This window comes from Diceros bicornis, unplaced genomic scaffold (genome assembly GCF_020826845.1).
Source record: "Diceros bicornis minor isolate mBicDic1 unplaced genomic scaffold, mDicBic1.mat.cur scaffold_93_ctg1, whole genome shotgun sequence".
NCBI classification, from domain to species: Eukaryota; Metazoa; Chordata; class Mammalia; order Perissodactyla; family Rhinocerotidae; genus Diceros; species Diceros bicornis.
The window spans coordinates 963192-983589 of NW_026691823.1; the positions used below are offsets into that span (position 1 = coordinate 963192).

Below are 20398 nucleotides of genomic sequence, written 5' to 3' on the forward strand. Positions count from 1 at the left end.
TACATCAAGTCGGTGACCAGGCAGGAGTGGAATATGTCTCACAGCTGGCTGCCTCTGTAGAGCTTGGTGACCTAGAACAAACGCGAGGGAGAATGGGAGAGATGGAGGTCTCCTGGAGACGCAGGGGGCCACTGGAGCCGGTGAAAGATCACAGACCTTGGGGCAAGGGAGACCTGACTTCAAATCCTGGCTCTGCCCCTAACTCATTGTGTGACCTTAGGCACAATACTCCCTTTTCTGAGTTTCAGTTTACCCATGTGAGAAATGGGGAAGGCAGCTAGGACATCACCTCTGGAAACTGAGAGAACCCAGACACGCAGGGAAAGTGAAGGACTGAAACAACCATGTAACAGATGTAAGTCAGACGGAGGAATGAGGGTGCCTTCAGGGCAAGGAGAGATGGGACAGGGGAGAACCCACCTGGTCCTGGGTGTCCCTCAGCAGGGCGGTGTACTCCGAGGATGTGGGCTCCGGGTTGCTGAGGTTCCAGCTGATGCTGGGGAAATGCAGCTGGTGTTCTCTCTGCATGCATAAACTCCAGGGTGCAGAGCCTGGAGCCACCGAGAGGAAGAGCAGACACGTGGAGACTGTCAGCTCCCAGCAGAGAGGCATGGTGGGCCATGGGGTCACGGCGGTGGGTGCAGACAGCGTCCACTCAGGTGGCTCCCCCATCCTTCTCAGGCCTGGGGAGAGAGGTACGTGGGGAATCTAGAGAGAGGTCCTGAAACCTCTGGAGTGGGGGCCAGAACAGGAAGGAGGAAATGGGAGGACAGTGGGGAGACTGAGAGAGGGGTGGTCACAAAAGTGGTCATTAGGGGCAAATGCTCAGGGGAGGGTCTTACCTGAGGGAGACCGGTCTGAAACGTGTAGAAGGGGCCCCGGCTGCTCTCCTTGAACAAGGATCCAGCTGGGGAGGAAGGAGGAGGAGGAGGAGCAGGAGGGACAGGGGTTGGGGGAGGGGCTGGGTGGGATTTAACCCACCAGGAGCTGCTGGGACCAGGGTCTCACCAGGCTCTGCAGGACCCTCTCAGTGGAGTTGAACGTGGCTGAGCCATTGCTCCTGTCTGATGAATACTGGAGGGTGGAGATGGGGAAGGTGACTGTGAGGGTCTTCAGGTTGTGTCCCAAAGCTGCAAGACGAGAGGGAGAGCGATGGCCATCACTGAGAGCTGGCCTGAGACCAGACCAGAGTCCTGCACTCATTATCATCTGTCGTCTTCTCTCCCAGGGGCACCACCACCCACCCGTGTGGTCACCCAAGTCAGAACCAGCACATCTGCTCAGCTCCTCCTCCCTCCCAGTAACACCCATTCACCTTGCACACTGGTCCTCACATACACTCCCTCTCCATCCCTGTCCCAGCTCAGGGGACTTAACTTCCTTCACCCGGACCAACACCCCAGCAGGCTCACTGGATGCTCTGTCTAAAGGATGTTCTACATGCACCACTAGAAGAATCTTTCTGAAATGAATACCTCACTAGGGCCACCACTGCTCTAGTACCACCCATGGCTCCCTATGGCCTTCAGTGTTTAGTTCAACCTTCTTGACCTGGCACTCAAGGCTCTACTCAATCTGGCTCCTGCTGACCTTTCAGTCTCATTTTATCCATCTACTGCGGGTTAAACATTATGCTTCACGCACCCCAAATTCGTTTCAATTCTCCGCATATGGCATGTTGTTTCTGGTGCAAGCCTTTGCTCATGGAATCCTCTCTGCCAGAAAAACTCTTCATCCTCTACCTGCCTGGGTCTCTCCTGCTCATTCTTAAAGACTCTGTTCAGGTGAAACTTTCTCTAGCAAGCTCTTCCTCTGCAAACTATGCCAGTGCCTCTTCCCGAAACCTCCCACACAGTGTTATAATGGTGTGTTAATTTCACAAGGCTAGGGGCTCTCTGAGGGCTGGCCTCAGACTGAATCATTGGTATAATCTTTGTGATCAGCACCATTTCCTCAAAACCAGAATCTCACACTGTGGCTGCCCAGCTCCTGGATCACAACTGGCTGGTGGAGGAGTGGGTCTGGAGAGCTTCTCTTGGGAAGGAAAAGGGGCCTCCAGACACCTGTGGTGGCTTCTGGTGGCACAGGTGATGATGAAGTATGCAGGGACGTGGTGGCTGGCTCGGGAGCTGTGGCGAGGGCTGTCTCAGGGAGGGACAGAGTGGGAGGAGCCCCCAGGCTCACCCGGGCTCCAGCAGTGGCTGTGCCAGGACCACCATTCACAGGTGAAGCATAAATGAGAGTGAGGGGAGGGGTGACTGTGTGAGTAGAGGGATGAGCAAGCCTGTGGATGAGAGGAGCCCAAGAGAGAGAGATAGGTGAACAAGAGAGACTGAACACAGAGGAGAGACACATGGACGGGCAGAACACTGGACAGACATACGGGATACCTGGAAAAGGAGGACCAAGCGCGAGGCTTTAGGAGAATTAAAGTGAAAACCACTTTAATTGGTTTAAATGTGGTGGAGAACACGTCTGTCACTAAGGCTTTCTCACCCTGGGCTGGAACTCTCCACCAGAACACGGGAGAGAGAGAAGGGATGAGTTAGGGCCCTTCCAGGTCCTTCTCTCACCAAGGACAGTGGGTGCAGGAGAACCACTGCTCCCCAACCCCAAATGGGGATGGAACCCAGGAGATGAGGGCCAGGAATACTCACTGGTAGTAGTCAGGGCCACAGCTCCATAGGTGTCAGCTGTGGAGAGAAGGTGAGAGGAGCTGAGCAAGAGCTGGGGTGAACATAAAGGATTAAGGGAGAGGGAGGATGTAGGGAGCTTTGTGGGAAAAGCTTAGGGAAAAGCAGAGGGGAAGAGGGGAGGGGTGTTCAGGGGGGATGAAACGAGATGGAAGGTAGCTGGCCCCAGTCATCACCCCAGAAGACTGCACCCCGACCAGAAGGAGACAGAGATGGATCACAGCTCACTTTAGAGCAATGGAGGCAACACAGAACTATGATAGGGACAGAAAGCACGGCTGTAGCCAAGCCCCTCAACACTGACGTAGAGGCTGTCCCCATCCAGGATGAAGGAGCCCAGGTGGGGGACGCCCTGGCTCTCATGGCTCAGCTCCCAGTAGAGTCGCTCTCTGTTCAGCCCGGGACCTGCGGGGGTCAGAGTGGAAGGTACAGACAATGTCTACCCCACTGGCTGCCCAACCTTCTCAAGCCTAAGGGAGGTAGAACATGGGGACGTGGAATATTGAGCAGGGGTCCTTCTGAGGGTGGAAAGCGAGAGAGTGGAGGGGGAGGAGCCTGAGGGAGAGGCTGAAGGGGCTGCCCTGATGCCTGGAGGGGCTCTCCTCGGTGTCTCCCGTCTGAGACAACCCCCTCACAAGTAAGGCCTGACTTCCTTTAAGATGTGGAGGGAGGCCTGTGAGTGGCTAAGTGGGGTGAACACACAGACCTGGGTGAGGGGGCGCCTGCAGGTCTGCACGGACAGCAGCGAGGAGAACAGTCAGTGCCCTGTGCCATCTGACACATCCAGGCAAGAAAGTACCGTTACCTTCTCGCAGTTCTACACTCCAAGGTCTTCTCTTTCTACTTCTTTCCTACTCCACAGCCATCACCCAGGCCTAGGGAACAATCACCTTATTCGTAACCTTCTTCCCAACACCTCCTATCTGCCTCTTAAGTCTTCATTCTTAAGCCTCAAGTCCATTTTAACCCACGTGCTTAGACCAAACGCCAATCACATCACCCATCTGCTCGCACCTCTCCAGTGTCTTCCCACTGGTCTTAGAACAGAGTCCAAAGTCACGCCTGACCTGGTCCAGCCTGTTCCCCTCGCTGGTCTGGCTCACACCCCTCCCCCTGTGTTGACTCGGCTCAGCCATCCCTCTTTCAGGTCATGGACACACCAGGCTCTCTGCTTCAGGGGTGTCCTCCTGCGGGTCCCTCTGCCTGAAACGCTCTCTTGAACACACTCCCACACCCTCACTCCAGTCTAACCCTCCAACCACCTAAATCCAGTCCCAACTCCAGCTCTCAAGCTAAATATCAGTCCTTCTCAAGAGGGCTTCCCTGCCCCCTCCGGTTTAGTTCCCTTGTGCCAAACTCCCAAATCACTCTCATCATGAACTGTCTACAATCCAAATTCCCTAACAGAATATAAATCCCATGGAGGTGGGACAAGATCTGTTTGGTTCTCCAGGTCCCCACGCATCTGGCCCAGGGCCTGGCTCATCAGATGAGGAACCATCCTGGTCTGAACGCTAAATGTCCTGTGTCCTGGAAAACCCCTCTGTTCTGAATAAATGAGGATGGTGGGTCACCATAAATTGTGCACTCAAAGAATATCTACTGCATGACAAGCACACATTCCCTCAAGAACGTCCCAGGAATGCTAGAATGAAAAAAGCACACAGACATACACACACAATTAGGAGAGGCCAACAATTATATATAAAATTACTTAACAAGATTGTCTTCAACGTGAATCACCAGACTGTTATTTCAGAAAGGATTCAAGAAGCAAAGTTAATTCCCTTTAGAATGTGAGGTGGAGAGGACAATCTTTTTGGAGACTAGTGCCCTACCCTTCTATCTAAAAGGTGTTGCTTAATATTCCTCCAAATGATTTGAAATCTCATAAACAACAACAATATGCTGAAAATAAATCCGGCTGCTGGTCAATTTAACTTTACATTTCTGTTACTAACATAAAGAAGTTCAAATCATATTTTTCTCCAGGTGTCTGTAAGATTTTGAATCTTTGTGGAGCATTTACAGGTCTTTAGAAGTCAAATTGAATAGGCCTGAGGAATGTTGCTGAGCATCCCTGCTAATATTTAATGAGATGTCTTGTAATACTACATATACACGTAAAACATTTATATATTTATATTTATATATGAAATCCTGACTTTTGAGAATTCGGAATGCAGGTAAGTCTATATTTCTTTACTGTTACACATATTTACACTTATTTACATATATTTGTTTAATGTGTTCTTCTTTGCAAATAACTGTATTTTCTGAATTATTTACACACACAGAGCCTCACAAACCTTACCATCTTTCCCTTGAATATAATCCATCAAACATAAATAATTTTCCTCATGATACCCTCACTCTCAGTGACCATGTGGTGACAACCTGAGCCCAGGAAAGCCCACTGGCAGGTCTTCTGCACAGCGGAGGCTGCTGGAACCTGTTGGTACGAGGTCCACAGGGTACTCACCTGGTCACACAGAAATCCACGGATCAGCGAGGACAGGTGGACCCTGAGCCTGGTTTCAACTCAAACTTGAGCCCCACAGACACTTTTCTTTTCTAACGGAAAAAAAAAACAAAGACTGCTTTTGAGGCCTTTTACAGGGAGTAATACAGGTGATGGAAGGAAAGCCCACCCCACTTACTTTTCTTTTTCGTATTTACTGATTTAACTGTAACTGTTGGCTGAGACTGGATTTTCCCGATTCCTGTCCAGTCACCTGCTCCCCAAGATGGGAGAAGCAGCTCCGTGCTGTGTGCACTTGAGTCGCTCAACTCACTTGGCTGGACAGAGACTTCTTGGTGACTCCGGACCCTTTAAACAAGCTTGTCATTTATGGCCCCTGTAAGTGGCTCGCTGACTGGTAAACAATTCCCACACTTCATTCAGGGCTCGGGAGATTTTCAGGCCCTGGAGCAGGTTTCCCAACCTCCGCACCATTGACATCTGGGGCCGGATGATTCTCTGTCGGGCCGTCCTGGGCCCTGGAGGACGCTGAGCAGCATCCCTGCCTCCCCCTCTAGATGCCAGGAGCGCCCCCATTAGTAACAACCCAAACACCGCCTCCAGACGCGGATAAGCCCCCTGGGGACAAAATCACACGGAGGACGGTGACGGGGACTCTGAGGAGGGGCCGGCGGCGCCCGGAGCCGGGAGGAACAGCAGCCTCGGGCGCCCTGACGAACAGCCCGGGGGAAACGGGGCTCCGGGGGGACGTAGGGACGCCGGGCCGTGACGGGGCTGCCCGCGGCCCAGGCCCCTCCCTGGACCGCGACCGGAGCCGGGACCGCCCGCCGCTTACCGCGCGTCGCCCCTTCGGCCGAAGGTCCACGGGAATCCCGTCCGCGCCGAGAAGACTGGACACACCGCGCAGAACTCCCGCTCCATCCACGGCGCCGCCCGCGCTTCCGCTTCCGGTCTCGGGCGGGCGTTCGTGGAGGACGGACGTTTGGGGGCTCCGGGTTGAGGCGGCGGGCGGGGCGGGGCCGCGCACCCCAGCCTCGGGGGAGGTCTCCAGTGTCTAGAGTGAGTGCGAAGCTGGGACGCGGGCTGGGTCAGCACCAGGGACAGGGACGAAATCTAGGGGCGGGAACCAGTTCTAGGGGCGGGCTGTGGGCGGGCACAAGGGTGTGAGTGACACCAGGCCCGGGGGGGGGGGGGGGGGACAAGGGTGCGGGCGGGGCAATGAGCCGGGACCAGGCTGCGGGCGGAACCAGGCCAGGAGGTTGTCCGCGGAGACCAGTTCCAGGGGCGGGAAGAGGCGGGGGTGGGGCTGGAATAAGTCAGGCCGACTTCACAGTGGGAGGAAATCAGCTCCAGGGGCGGGGCTGGAGGCGATGCTTTCCGTGCACCCCTAGACTGTACAGGTAGCTGGATGTTGAATAGCTTTTCTTCATTCCTTTCCCTAAACCTGGAGTCATTCTATCATGGCCTTTTTTTTAATTCTTTCACTATTTTTTTGTAAAAAGTGATATCTATGACATCATTCATCAAGTAAATAACAAATGGAATGAAACCTATTTCCTTCTCCATCTTTATAATGCAACAATTGTGCTTTTATTTTTTCTGGCACAAAGAATCATCGTAGTAAATTACTCTGGTCTTTTTTATGGGATATAATAAATATTTTTTAAAAGACACTTTTAGATTTTTTTCTTTTTAATTTATAGCCAGATGCATTCTAACAACAAACATAATTTGTAAACATGCTCTCTCCTCCAGCCCATTATTATTTCTGTAATATGTTATTTCATGAATTATCTTACTGGACAGAACATTTAGCAATGTAGAGACAACTTTGGTAATAAGTATATATGAATTGTTTGCTGTTTTGTTTGGTAAGACTGGAATATTGTACTTTAAATATGATGGGATTTTTTTTCATTATTTACCTATTCCATCATCATCCATGATCAGTCTTTTATCATCTCATTCCAGTCATATTAGTCATATTCTGAATGTCTGAATATGCCACATGAAAACATTTAAAAAAAACTTTATTGAGGTATGACTGACATACAAAAAGCTGTACATATTTAATGTATACAACTTAATGTGTTCAGAGATAATATACACCCGTGAAACCATCACTACTCAAGTCCTTAACCTATTCATCACCCCCAAATGTTTCCTCCTGTCCTCTTTAATTTTTTTATTTAACTTCCTTTTTTAAAATACTTTTTTTCTTTTGAGGTAGGAATACTTAACATAAATCTACCCTCCTAGTAAATTTTTAAGTCTACAGTACAGTATTGTGAACTATCGGCCCATGTTGGATGGTAGGTCTCCAGAACTTATTAATCTTGCATAACTTTTGTTGCTCAAACATCTATTGCCAAGAGGCCCTCTTCATCTTTAACTGAAAAATCCCCCCATATTTTTAAAAGCTCAACTCAAACATAAGCTTTCCATGAAGAATTATCTGATTTATCCAAGTAACACTATCTACTCTTGTTGACTCTGCTAACCTCTAACTACCTTTATTTTGGCACTTTTCAAATCGCCCTGCTATTCTTTTTCACATGTACCTCACTATGATTTCTTGGAAAGCAGAGCCTTTATCTTATCAAGTTTGCATGCTCAGTTCATTGTTTATGTCTTCTACTAGAGTAATAATAATATAATATGTCCATTCATTTACTGAATCTTTAGTTCTGGTTTTTGCACACCTACTATGTGTAAGGCATAGTGCTCGTCACCTTGGGTGTAAAGATATGAATAGGAGGCATGTGCTAAAGACACCCACACTTACTTCCATCATAATTCCATGTGTGTTATTCTGTGATCAAGATGAGTATACGGTGCTACGGAACCTCTAAGTGTTTGCCTAACACATCATGTGGTTTAAGGGTTGTATTCCCTTGAGAAGAGCTGCTTCAGCAGAACCTAACAATGTGAGTATAAGGAAGCCAGATCAAGGTAACTCCCAACATGGAAACGATGTATTGATTTCCTAAATGAATGTATTGAATGAGTGAATGAAATAATAGAAAATAATGAAGAAATGTGATGCTATTGGTTACTCTCAGATCCTTTACATTTTATTTGGAGACAAAGAAGAGGTGAGAGAAAGTGATTGTGTAATTTTGCCAGTTCATACCTGTCTGATTACATATTTCTCTCTCTGGGCACAATACACAGACAAAGCAGCAGGTAGCTCTCTCTTCCTGAGGGATGTTCCTGAATCCTGGCTGACAGAACGTCCTACACCCAGAGTGGGGAGTTTGAAAGAAGAGAATTATTGATGATACTGAACGATACTATATAATTGGATAATATTTTTTTATTTAATAATATTGAATAATTGATAATATTGTTTAAATTATCTCAAAACTTATCTTAGAGATCACCTATAAGATTTGACATGATTGATGCACCCAGGGAAAGCAAAATAAAATCAAGGTCAATCTGCAGAAAAGAGTTCCCAACACGAAAATACGTACTGATTTAAAAAATTTTCCATCTCAATGACTAGGACACTTGTTTGTTTTATGGAATGGGGCATCTGGCAATAACAAATGTGATTCTGAATATGGTATTCCAGGATTACTTTTTTGAACTATAAGCAGATTTTACCTTAATAAAAAATAATATTTTAATTCATACAATGCATTTATATGAGAATTGTTTGATTAGTACAAATTGTAATTATTGAATTTATTTAGTAATGTATTTAATGTCAGGTAGATTATACACCAAAGACACAGGGACAGGCTTGAATGATATAATATAGCATCTTGAGGGATGGCTTACAAGACTGAGTTCTAAAGGGAAATCTGAAGAAGAGGAAGAATGCAGTTCCTTGGGAGCCAAAAGAATCTTTTTTTCTGATGGTGAATTTTTCTACAAGAATGTATAAAGTTGGGATGAAGAGATGGAAATATAAGGAAAATTAATAAAATATTGAAATATTAAAAAAAACCCTCAATGTCAATTCTTTTGATTTTCGTTAAAGAGAATAAAATTTGTTTTCTGGAAGAAAAGCGTATGGCAAAAGACAATTTGAATTGTATCTTTAAATCATCAAAAGTCTAGGTCGTCAGCATCTGTTATATCTTCAGGGTACAATGCATGCAGAGCAATAAATTTGCAAGCACGTGAGATTGACACTTTTTCAGCTTAAATGGGAATTCAATCAATTTTTTATCAGCTCATCCTATTAAATTGGTAGCCTCACTGTCCTGCTGTAATGTATAAAGCATTTCAAAATTCCGGAATATCTCTTTAATTACAAGTGTCCTTTCAATATCTCTTGGACAGTAAGAAAAATTATATCAACAAATGAGAATTTTGTTATGAGTTAAATGATTTCACCATTATTTTCATATATGCTCTCTATCTTGTGATGTAGATGATTAATCCAAGATTGACTTGTCTGCACCCTTTTTGAATCGCATGGCCCAGTCTATCAGCTCCTCATGTATGATGAAACCTTGACCACGTGGTTCCTGGGGAACAAACTCCCTTACTTTCACCTGAAGTCCAAGACCTTTAGGAAAATCATATAGTTCAGAATTATATGCTGTGACACAGAGTTTCTTTTCTCATCCAGTGACACGTGAGCTCCAGTGCTTTTTTTAAATTGGGTGTTTCTTAGGAATGGGTGGAGCTAAAAGGGAGACATAATTGGGAAATGAAATGAGCATGGAAATTGAAGGCAGAAAACCCAGATTCGAACTGGTGGGGATACTGAGTTGCCCAGCAATTAGATTTTTTCCCCTCTATATTAGTCATCCTCTGAATAAGTTCAATTTGGGGAGTGTTTACTATTCTGCACGCTTAAGGAAGCAGGCATTCTTGTCTGCCCTCAGAGAGCACATGGTGAGGTTTAAACCATTCCTGAAGATTCCACGTCCAGGGAGTGCTGTGGGGCTAAACCTGAGCTGCACCTTGAGCAATGAGGTTTGCTTTAGGGGTGCTAGGGAGTTTCCTTGAGCTCAAGAAGAGACAAAGAAAGACAGCCTGCTTCTTCCTACCTTTGAACAAAATATTTTATTAAATGAGAGAGAAGAGATGAAAGCTCCTAGTACAGAATCTTCACGCATTAATTGATATAATTTCTATATAAATGTACAACTGATATTTGTATAATACATAACTATATATATGGTTGTATATATACATGAACAAATATATATTCACAACAAATGTGTGTATTTAGATCTGACATGACATTCACTTCCTCATACCTGAAAGCAAGAGTTTCATGACACATTATTCATAGGTTTTGGATTTATATAAGTCTAGGTTCATGTACAAATTCATCTAAGTAGAATTGATAAGGACTTGGGGAATTAAAATATATTTCATAGTATTGGGGTTCTGATCTGTAAAAAGGGGATCAAACTCCTTGCTTCCAAAAGTCATTTTAAATTTCAATGGGGAAATATTTATTTAGCTATCAGTAGCCTTTCTAGAAAAATGCAGGAAGTTCAAATAAATTGTCCTTTCCCCAGAAGCATTTAAGATATCAAGGGATAGGGCCAGAACTAGATTTTGGAAATCCCTGAATTTTTTAATTCCCTGGGATGAATTGTCATTGTTTTCTCTTGAACACTTACCTCTCACAGTGAAAGTTTTTAATCAATTATTTCTAGTTAAAAGAGTTGACACTGTTGCTAATTAGACCCTACAATCATTAGAGGTTTACTTGCAACCTGTAAGAAAGAACAGTAATTCATTATGCACAAGTCACTGCTGATCTGTGACAATGTGACAATCACAATTCGATACCCAAATAAAATAACTCTCGGATCCTAAAAGAACAATAATGAGAATCCTATTTAAGGGAGAATTTTACCTGCTAAGGGAGAAACATGAGCTGGCCTGCATCCATTATGGACCCCTGTTCTGCTTTTATAAAAAGTATTTCATGGAGGGCTCAGGCCACCACATCCACAGCATCATAGATGTAGTAGCTGGATCCAGACAGAGTCGTGTCTAATGTTTCCTTTGGCAGAGACTCCAGGGAGGCATTGAATGGACACTCCAAAAATTTCCACATTCAGTTCCTGCAAATGAGCAGTTGAAATGTTCAAGGCATCATTTGGTAAAGAAAAAGTCTTCTTGGTATTTAGAGGGGCTAACTGTCCATAGAGAGTGTTTAAATCCAGATATGTCAAAGTTCTGGTGTGCAAAGGAAAGACTCCCATGGTAGGTATCGAAAAAGTGGTGACATGGAATAAAAGAAGCATCCCACTGTGGTGTAGTGATCCACACCTTCTGAGTGGTTAAATAATGGTTTCCTGCAATGCTCACATTTATTAATCTACTTGTGTCACCATAAATGATAAACACGTTGGCTGATGAGTCTGTGCTTCTGGCTATGCATGTCCAATCTTTTGAAGTGTACGTCCTCTTGCTCACAGGTATCTTAGTCACAGGCAGGCACCGTTCATAGTCATCTCTCTTCTAAGTTCCCAGAGGAACTGCTCACCTTTTTTATCAACTGATACTAAGATTCCTACCCAGGTCCAGCCAAAATGTGTCAACAATGAGACCATTCTGAAGACTAGAGATGTGTCCTTGTGAGCTATCTGATAGAGAGAGGAAAACTAGTCCTTACCTTTCAGTACAGGATCAAAATCTCCATAAGTTGTCTGAATCAAAAGAGAAAAAGTGTTCCATATTGAGTTCTCTGGAAGAAAAATAAACAGAATTTCAACAAAATTCATATGATCAGTTAGCTAAACTTACATTCTTGGTGCTAACACTGTGAGTATGAAGCAATATTATCTGATGGTAGAAGTGATTGAGGGGAAGCTTGGCGTTGAAGCCAGACTGCCTGGGTTCAAATCCTGACTCTAATGTGACTAGTTTAACGCACTTGAGAAGGTTAAATAACCTCTATCCATCTTAGTTTCTATATCTCTAAAAAGTCCCATAATAACGTTACCTATTCATTGTCTTATATTAGGATTAAATTTGTGACTATTTGTAAAGCATTTGAAGAGTGTAAAGTGGTTTTAAGTACATGTTTACATATAAAGTTTTATTAACTATTTGATAAATAACTAGGGTATGATTATTTCAGAATATCTAGTTTCCACTCCTTTGAGAGAATTTGGGCAACCACACTTCCAGAAGCTCCTGTGGTCTGCTTTAGACAGTGATGCTAGCCTCAGGCTACTTCATCCCTCTCTCAGATTCACACACCAAAATAATGAATCCACCATTTCAAGAACTATCTGTGGTAGGTTTTTTCCTTAGGGAGACATGCAAAACCACTTTCTTCTTTTCCACATGAGTGGCCACAGAATTTCACCAAGGAGGAAAACTTCAGTCCCTCCAGATCCATCCCTCCACCACGCTCATATCTGTGGTATTTTGTAGAGCTCCAACAGTGTCCCAATGTGGGCAGAGAATGCTGGTGTGGTTCCTGCAGTGACAGCCACATTCTTGTTCTGTGCCTGGCAGGTGTAATTAGGGATCATCTGACCCCATCCCGATAACCACCTCAGGGTGCTCACCAAGGTGCTGACATCACTGTGGAAGGAATTGTAGACATGGAAACCCAGAGACAGGGTGGGGAGCAGCTGGGGGCTCCTGTTGATCTCCTCGATGGCAAAAACAAAGACCAGGACATAATGATAGTTTTTGAAGTTCAACCTGTACCAAGCCATAGTATTAAAAATAAAGATCAAGTCATGCACTTCAGGCATAACTCATGTGGGGAAAAAAAAGAGTAAAGGGTGGCATTTTGACTTAAGCAACTTGTTCATTCCAGAGCAATGGCTGTCTCTTCATGACTTTGGAACCTGGAGCACACGCACAAGATGTTCCCAAAGCCTTGGAAGATCAAGCCCTACAACTCTGGACTCAAAAGAGATAGATCAATATCCTAAAATGAATTAGTGGAAAGAAGAGGCACAAAGGATGCTTAAGGGGAAAGAACCCATTTGCATATTTGTTTACAAGTCAAACACGATTTCATACAGTGGCACCAACATGAGGTTGGTCATGGGCATGTGCAGGTATAGTGAGATGAAGCAAAAGTTTATAATCCATTAAAGAAACTAGGTAGGACAGGGAAGTGCATAAGAAAAACTTGAAGGAAGGGCAAGTCGAGTACAGAATGGTATCATCAAAACTTCTGCAATATACCTTTCTAAAACTGCCTGCCTCACAGACTTAGGAAACACATACTACCAGAAGCAGGGAAATTGTACCATAATAAATAAGGAGATAGTCTTAGGGAGAAAATAAAGAGGAAGAAGCAATTTATGACTCTATGTTTTTCTAAAAGAGTAAAAACAATTCAGAGTCCGAGGAGCAGTGTAAACTTGCAGCTTTTCATCTATTTCTTTACAGATTAGAAAACCATCATAAGCAGTGGGCTTTACAGCTTATCTTTGGGTTGATTCCTCTCTTACACATCTAAGTTCAGTCTAACGTTAATTTTCAAACAATTTAATTGACAAGGTACAACATGCAATTCCAGAAGATTGCACAGCAGAACATAGGCTTTTGGTGCTCTAACATTAAAATATTATTTTCATTGGTGAATACAGCTTTAAAAACCAAAATGTTGGGGCCGGCCCGGTGGCGCAAGCGGTTAAGTGCGCGCGCTCCGCTGCGGCGGCCCGGGGTTCGCTGGTTCGGATCCCGGGCGCGCACCGACGCACTGCTTGGTAAGCCATGCTGTGGCGGCGTCCCATGTGGAGTGGAGGAAGATGGGCACCGATGTTAGCCCAGGGCCGTCTTCCTCAGCAAAGAAAGAGGAGGATTGGCGGATGTTAGCTCAGGGCTGATCTCCTCACAAAAAAAAAAAAAAAAAAAAAAAACCAAAATGTGGGGATGCTGTAATTCTGAGTCACACAGAAACACTCAGATTGGATTACAAATAAGACTTGTATTCATTTCCTATTGCTACTCTGAGAAACTACCACAGATTTAGAGGCCTAAAATAACACAAAATTTATTATCTTATACTTTGGGAGGAGAGAAATCTAAAATGAGTCTCACTGGCTAAAATACAGGTGTCAGCAGGAATGCATTCCTTCTGGAGGCTCTAGAGAAGAGTCCATTTCCTTGCATTTTCTAGCTTCTAGAGGCTGCTCACATTCCTAGGTAACATCCTCATATCACTTCAATCTCTGTTTCCATTGTCATAACTCCTTCTCTGACTCTGACTCTTGACTTATTCTTTCACTTGTAAGGACCCTTGTGATTATATTGGACACATCCAGATAATTCAGGATTATCTCCTCATCTCAAGATCCTTGACTTCTTCACACTTGCAAAGTCTCCTTTCTATGTGAGGTAACATATTCACAGATTCGAAGGATTAGGAATTGGTCACCTTTGGGGGCACATTCCACCTACCACAGGACCCAACTACATGCTTTCCAATACTTGAAGCAAAACACAGAAGAGGTTAAAATAGGTAGAAATGATATTCCATTTAAATATGAACCAAAAGAAAGCATGGGTATCCTTGTTAATATCTGATAAAATCCAAGTTGAAAGCAAAAATCATGTGAAATATCAAAGGTGGTGACCATATGTCATATGTGACATATGTGGTGACCATATGTGGTGAAAGGAAGAGAAGATTGAGTACTAACAGTCATTATATATATCCCCCCAAAGTGAAAAAAAGCTATTATTTATAGACCCATGTGCATAAGTACATATATGAACAACCAGATTTGGAGATTTAACATATCCTCTTAGAAATGGTCAAATTAAAGACAAAAAAAATATGCAAAGTTATGGAAGACTTAAGCTTAACAGATATTTACATATAAATGTAAATAAGGCTGGTATATTATGAACCCCACAGAATATACATACATTTGACCAGACACTGGGCCATCAAGTAAGCCTTTGAACATTGAAATTATACACAATGCATTCTCTGACCACAGTATCATTAGGCTAGCAATTAATAAAAAGATCTAGAAAATTCCATTATATATATATATATGTATATATATGTTAAACACTTGATCTTTGATCCAGTACTAGGGATCAAATGTACAACACGACTATAGTTAACACCGCTGTATGATACATACGAATGTTAAGATACTAAATCCTGAGTTCTCATCAAGAGGAAAAAAATATTCTTTTCTTTTTTCGCTTTTTCTGTTTTATTATATTTATATGAGATGATAGATGCTAACTAAATTTATTGTGGTAATCATTTTACCAAATATATAAGTCAAACCATTATGCAGTACACCTTAAATTTATACAGTGATGAGCATCAATAATATCTCAATAAAACTGGAAAAAAAACACATCTTTTTCAGAGAATACACCAAATTATTTTAGACCATAAAGGATACTGAGTAAATGCATTTTGAAGAAAAATAAATATCATCTCAATAAGTAGTTCGTTTTTGAATAATCTATACATTATGATGAGACTTTCTCTTAGTACTAACTTCTAGCCAAGGTATGGTTTGCCCAAAGATTCCCTCCCCTCCCACAATATGGGTCAGGAGCAGGGTGGCTTGTGGATCACTGCAGTAGGATCTTGGTGTTTTTTCCCTACAATTGGCATCCTTTAGGCTTTCAGAAAATAATCACTAATGGAGATTATTCCAAGGCAGGGGAAAATAAAAGATGCTTATTTCTGTCTTCTGTTTGGAAGGAAAATATTCCAGAAGGGAAAAAGAAAGGAAGCCACAAATAATTATTGAAGGAAAAGAAAGGAGCTGATGATTCATAGTTTACGGGAGAATCTCAACACAGCTTTTATATTCAACTTTCATAACTGTCAGAGGGATTCACACACACACAGGAACTTACACGCAAAATGTGACATCTTTGCTTGGACAAGTCACAAAGAAATTTCCATTGCATTTCTGAATCCTGGGTCAATGTATAGAAGGGGGAAAACCCACTGACCACCAAGTTCCCTTCCTTGTAGACACTGGGCCTTATGTAATCAAAGCCGCTCGAATAACTCATCAGGCACATGGAATGTGGAAATTTCCCAAGGAGGGGCAGAAGAAGCAGAAAGAACATCTCAGCTGACTTAACAGTTTGAGGCAAGGCCTCTAGTCAGTGGTGACTGAGGGAGCAGAGATGGAAACAGACCTGCAGTGTAGCCTTCTGCAGGGAAATTTTACTCCTGTGCATGGTACACGTGTCTAAAAGTGCTCTGCCATTCAAGACCATGGAAAGAAGATTTGTTATTAATCAGAACTAGGGCATTTTCAAGAGCAATATATACTGGCTCAGATCTTCCCTCAATGTCACTGTGGGTCAGAGTTGCTTCCGGTGTCCTCTTTCTGTCACTCCCCCAGTCCAGGCCTAACTGCTCACTGCTCTCAGTAAGGAGCTCTGGGGTCCTCCCTGCCCTGGGGCTCTGCACCTGGCACGCTGTGCCCTGGGAAAGACAAAGGTGAAAAATACGTTTGGGCAACATCTTCCACTGAAGGTGCCAGAGATTTCATCAGGGATGGGGGTCAGCAAGGCTCTGGGAACTACCCCATTCTGAGATTGGATTTTTTCTTTCCCAGGCAAACATTCTGTTTCTTGCAATTGACTGAGTGGTGTTGCAACCATCAAAACACAACATCAGAAAGGGCTGGTATTGCAATCGGCAAAAACAGCCCAGCATGATTCCTGTGATACCCAAGGATGAGGTCATTGACCATGCCTTGGGTAAGCCTCAATGGTAATTTACAGCCTATATCACCAACCTCACCCTTAGGTCTATCTGACCAATGTCTGAAGAACTGGTCTCATGCACAGTTCAGGAAATGGATATCCATTATCCAATTCATATCAGTTTCCCATGAAATGAAGTCTAAATTCACATATATTTACACCTAACCTCTTCCTTAGACCTATGTCCTGTGCTGGGACTCCAGTACTTAGTTACTACATGTTCCAGTACATTCCATTTAAAGTCTGTCTCTCCTAAACCCAAAGTCTCTCTCAACAACTCTTTTGCCATTTCTCTGCTAATCTTCAAGGCAAACATTTGCAAGTGTTGTTAGTATTCAAATATTCCTCTTCCTCAATTCCCATTCTTTTCAACCCACTTCAATCAGGTCTGTCCACGTATGTCACTCAATCTGTTCTCGTCAAGAACATCAGCAGCTTCTACGAGGCCCAATCCAGTGGTCATTCTTTACTCTTTTTTTTACTTCAGCACGCAGCATCATTTGACCCGGCTGACTGCTCTATCCTTAGGACACTACTTTCTCATAAACTCAAGCTAATTTTGTTTTTGAATATAGTATTACATTCAGATTATTTTCTCAAACTTATCTAGTGATAGAGGTGTACTGAAGTCTTCTACTACGGTTATAGAGAAACAGATTCTTATTTGTTATTCTGTCATTTTTTCGTTATATATTTGGGTGTAATGTAAATAAGTACATACAGGATTAGGTCTTTTCTTGTGAATTGTTCCTTTTCATGAAGGGGTTTTATTTTTTCATAGCGAAGTATTTCACTACATTAATGTAGTGAATGTAATAAATGATCAAACATTTTTTCTGATAGACCACTCTTCTAAATGCCTTATGAATATTAACTTACAGAGTACTAAATATAAACTTAAGAAGTGTCCAGTACTATCATTCCCACTTCAGATGTGAGAAAACTGGCATGTTACTTGCCTGAGCTCTTTGGCTAGAAAATGGTAGAGCCTGAATTTGAGCCCAGACAGTAGACACTCTTAACCACCAGCATATTCCTTGAGTACATTCTATATGTCTAGCACTTTTGGAGACACTGGTGTCTGTAGCAATGAATGAAATTCCACTTTTGCTATTGGAGCGCTTAGGTTCTAATTGGGGAAAGACAGACTATAGAGAAATCAAGAAAACATGTTATTATAAGTGTCATGTAGAAAATGTAGAAAGCATTTTAAGATAGTTAAGAGGGATTGAGATCTTGCTTATTTGCATAGAATAGGAAGGGATAAACTCTTAGTTAAGGAGCACTTGAACAGATAGCATAACAAGTTGGGACAGTGAGTCATACGAATTTGTGTGACTAAAGCAATATATTCATGCAAAGGTCTGGAAGACAGAGGCCAGTGTGACTGGAGTAGATCAAGTTGGGGACAGTGAGGGAGTGGTAGAAGGTGATGTGGTCAGAGACTTGGTCGGTCCTGATGTTGTTGGGTTTTATGGTTCACTATTAGGTCTTTTCCTTCTGCTATCAATGAGTTGACATATCAGTTGGAATCTCAGCAGGAAACAAAGGACACACTGAGACTAGGATGATTCAAGTAGAGTTTTCATAAAGGGGCTTCTCGGAGTTGCAGACAGGATGTAAGAAGACCACAAAAGGTGGTTGGTACCCAGTGAGATGGTAAGTGTAGGGCTCTACTAACACCCCTAAGCCTGAAGGCGTAAGGATAGTGAAAAATTATCAATTCTAGAAACAAGAGATGAGGTAATGCATTCCAGAAGCTGAAAGGAGGTCAGGGGTAGCATCCAGCCCCAGGTTCTCCTGCAAGAAATAGCCAGGAACAGATGTCACTCTCTTTCATCCTTCTGATTTCATATCTAGGCTCCCCATTGACCAAACCCAGCCAAAAGCCATAAAGCAAGAAAGCCCGCTGACGTAGTTCATCTTCACTAACCTTCCTGGGTACAGCAAGATAGAGAAGGTGGATCTACTGGGGCAAATGGAAGATATTCTGAACTGTGCAGCCCTTTTTTGCCTGAGAATGTACTCTTGTCAATCACCTGGGTGGGAAGTGCATACCCCTGCCCAGGAATCCCATCAGCTACTGTCCTGTCCTAGGTGCAATCCAAGCATTGATATTCCCATGTGTAGTCTAAAATAGTTGCCATTGCAGGTGTTCTTCATGTAAGACGGGTTATGAGGTTCTTGGGAAGAATTGCAAACCATAATTAACCAACAGGTCCTGGTTCCCAGAGGTGGACACTTCTACCAGGAGACAAAGTCAGAGTCCCATTGAACTTTACTACTGCTTATGACGCCAACAGAATGAAAGAAGTCACTATGGCCTCTGGCACAAGTAATTCATCCAGAGGACAAGGGGCTTCTGTTATACAGTGAGGGCAAAGAAGACATTTGGCCTTCAAGTAATCCATTGGGATGTCTTTTGATATTCTTTCCCCAATAATTAAGTGTAGGAGCTCTATCCTGTGAAGGATGTGGTTATCAGGTGTTCAGATGACTCAGGGATGAGGATCTGGATCCTCTCTCCAGGTAAGCCACCCAGACCACCAGAGGTGCATGTCAAGGGTGAGGGGAATCTAAATGGGACAGTAGGAGAAGTGGGATTGTAAGTATCAATTGTAGCATGAATAAAAGGTGCAGTCAAGAGCTGTCTGTAATTTGTCCCACTGATCTTCCTGTTCTAAGTTTCCCCAGTCAAGAAGACCAACCAGAATCCTAGTGCACTGACTGTAAGAAGCAAGTGCATCTGAGTGGCATAAGTGGTGGACCATAATGGAGGCAGTGGTATATTTTCTAGATTCTTATTTCAGGACTAAGTCACTCGCTCTTGTAGCTGCAGAAATTATTCTAAGGGCTCATACTGCCAACCTCTCTGGGAATTTCCTTGGGCCAAAGGAAAGTGCCACACCTAAGATTGTGACCACTCCGAATAGCAGCCCGCTTCCAATCACTGGTTCATGGGGGGAGAGGGGTGGATACAAAGGCCCAATTCCTTTGCCTCAATTTGAGAGACTCCAGAAGGGCCACCTCAGCTCCAGTGCTCCCATTGGGATCAACTGTGGTCTCCATTTTTAACTTATCACAGTTCAATTTCTTCTGCCTAATCTCAGTTCTCTTCTTTAGAGATGGTTACCTCAAGCAAGTAACAAACTTTTTATGCCAAAGTTTCTTCATCTGTATAATGAGAACAATGAGATTGACTACTTCACAGACTTGTATTAAGGATTCAATCAGCTAATATATGTAAAACATTTATGAGACTCCCAGTATATAGGAAACATTATATATTTCATCTTTTATTGTGAATTAATTAAAATCCATTGCAGGATTATACTGAGCAAAATGAGCCACACACAAAAAAGAGTAAATATTGTATGATTCTATTTGTATGAATTCCAAGAACAGTCAAAAAATAATCTGTGGTAGGAAAAATAATCAGAACAGTGGTTGCATCTAACCTCCGATTGTGGAGAAGGGGTGAGGCAGGAGCAAGGATTGACTGAGAAAGGACATGGAGGAACTTTATGGGTTGAGGAGAATGTTCTATATCTTGAAAGGAGTATAG

General features: G+C 43.4%; 1 long non-coding RNA gene across 8 annotated transcripts; it reads right to left on the reverse strand.

The window, feature by feature from the left end:
- Positions 1-657: 657 nt before the first annotated feature.
- LOC131403856 (uncharacterized) lies at positions 658-12028 on the reverse strand. Of its 8 annotated transcripts, none has more exons than XR_009219603.1 (8): positions 11774-12028; positions 11009-11219; positions 10770-10865; positions 9678-9817; positions 8309-8412; positions 5176-5267; positions 1009-1130; positions 658-683 (listed from the first exon to the last, which is right to left on the reverse strand). It is a non-coding gene; the product is annotated as an uncharacterized LOC131403856 (long non-coding RNA). The 8 variants fall into 8 exon arrangements; XR_009219602.1 differs by lacking the exons at positions 658-683; positions 1009-1130 and adding exons at positions 2177-2201; positions 2658-2693; XR_009219600.1 differs by lacking the exons at positions 658-683; positions 1009-1130 and adding exons at positions 2221-2284; positions 2658-2693.
- Between the last annotated feature and the right edge of the window lie 8370 nt (positions 12029-20398).